The sequence below is a fragment of the Vespula pensylvanica genome, chromosome 21 (genome assembly GCF_014466175.1).
Source record: "Vespula pensylvanica isolate Volc-1 chromosome 21, ASM1446617v1, whole genome shotgun sequence".
Classification (NCBI taxonomy): Eukaryota; Metazoa; Arthropoda; class Insecta; order Hymenoptera; family Vespidae; genus Vespula; species Vespula pensylvanica.
In genome coordinates this window covers 1617280-1619779 of record NC_057705.1, presented here as the reverse complement: position 1 = coordinate 1619779, position 2500 = coordinate 1617280, and positions in this window count along the sequence as shown.

Genomic DNA, 2500 nt, shown 5'->3' with positions numbered 1-2500 from the left:
AAATTATCGATCAGAGTTGGAATAGATCGAGAGATTAGTTTATATTAAATCGTTAAAATGATAGCCTCGATCTTAATTTATTTTTAATAATGGTTCAACACGCCAGTTAAAGCCTTTCCTTTTTTGTAATAATTCTCTATAATTAAAATTTCACAAAATCACTCAAGCAAGACTAATAAATTAACTTTTTTTATTTGCTCTCTCTTCTTTCTTTTTTCTTTCTCCTATATGCATATATGCACACGTGAATACATACGTAAATAAATACGATGAAATATTTAAGTATTTACGTGATAAGCGTCCTGTTTTCTTTCATTACAGATGCAGTTGGGATTATAAAAAATAGAAGATAAAAAAGTAACACGGGATTGTGTAAACAATAATTATCCCGCATGAGCGGATTAAAAAAACAAGAGAAAAAGAAAGAGAAGTAATTTCTGCTGGTTTTCACTCGTTAAATTTCCTACAATCTATCTGTTTTCAAAAGTCAATATACAGTGGGAAACTAGTTGTAAATCAGTATACCTTACTAAGAGAGAATATCTTTGAAAGAGACGCATGAGAAGGGTTAAAAAAGGCGAGATGTTAAGCACTCTTCTTTTTTTTTTCGCATAAGCGAACAGAAGGATGCGCAAACGAAACCCTCGTCTTGAATATGCACGAACGTTTCCCTCTTTCAAGTTTCTATCTTCATCTTTATCTTTATTTCTATTTCTATCTCTATCTCTATCTCCTTTTCTTTCACATGCGTCCAGTTTCTCGTCTTCATTCCTTTACATTCTGTTCTTTTACCCTTAACCCTTCTTTCTCTCATCGTACTCTGTTCACCGTTTTCTCTCTCTCTCTCTCTTTTCTTTTTCTCTCTCTTTCTCTTTTGCTTCGGATACGAAATTAACTAACATTCCGACAGGCTTTTGATGTCGGCGGAGTGGTTCTGACCAGCAGGATTCAATTGGTTCTACTTCCCGCGCGTTCCACGCACATCTACTCAGTCTCTCTATATATATTGTACTTATATATGTAGGTATATAGGTATGTATGTACTTGGTATACAACTATCGAATTCTCGAATTTCTAACTTATGAGTCTATTTTTCTCTTTCTCTTTCCATTTCTTTTTCTTTCTCTCTCCATCTCTATATCTTCTTTTCTTTCTGCGAGATAAATTCTGTAATGTACGTATAAAATTGTTTATCTACTTTGAAAAAGATCAAAAGAAACGTCCATATTTCTTTTTCTCACTTTTAAAGTATTTTGAAGAAATTTTATTTCATATAAAACTCTTGAGAGAGAGAGAGAGAGAGAGAGAGAGAGAGAGAGAGAGAGAGAGAGAGAGAGAGAGAGAGAGAGAGAGAGACAGAGAGAGAGAGAAGGTATTTAAAAATCCTCGTTTCTCTCTCCATCTTAAATTATATGCAATATTCATATTATACAATCGTGGTTGAGTACAATCGAAAAACGAATGACAAGTAACATACTTCCAAACCGGTTCGAAACTGTATTTCTATTGAAATTCTTGATAGTTTCTAGTAAACTATTTTTCATTTCTATAGGTCTACAAACAGATCTATAGACAAAGAGATTCGTTTTTAACGGATGGACGAACGAGAAATTTTTCATGCAATTTGACCGAGCACATTTATTTTATTCAGCTCTGATCGAACATGGTACGTGATAAAGCTATGTACGACGAAGCGAAGTGACACGTAGAATTTCAATAAAATATTTCAATATACAAAAAAGGTTTCTTTATTTTCTGACCGATATAATTTTTAATAATGCTTTATAATTAAATTATAAAAAAAATAAAACACATATACATAATGTAATATGAATATAATATAAATTAATAATTAATAAAATGCATATACATATGTATGTATATAAGAATTATTTATAAAAATTTTGTTCTACTTAAGCATTCATCGAGCAATTTTGAAATATTCGATTTGGAGTAAGTTAGTATTGGGAAATGAAAAGCTCTAAAATTAGAGACCTCGCATACGATGCTCGTATAGAATACCAATAGTTTGATAAAGCCGTGGATCGTTATTGCTGCTATTCCTTTGTCGCGAATGTGCTTCTTGAAAATTATAGGTATAAATATAATACCAAGGAAGCACTTACATGGACCCTTCTTCCTTCCTATGGCGATTGTAGATTTAGCACGGATTTTCGCTGAGGGACGAACGCGCGTGCGTTATCAATATTTTGTTGATTTATATCCTAGACGTTTCCTAAAGAAAATTCACATTTGCGAGTGAAAAAATGTTTTTGCCATGACTCACTTCGAAAAATCTTTCCAAAATTCTTTACAAAACGTCATAGAAAATAAATCGTTTACGTTGTGAAGAATCTAGTATAACAGTATTCGTTAAATATCGTACATACTGTACATCTTTACCTATCGTTTCGCGAACACACCATCGAGAACATAAATCTATAAGAGCGATTGATTTAAAAGAGAGAGAGAGAGAGAGAGAGAGAGAGAGAGAGAGAGA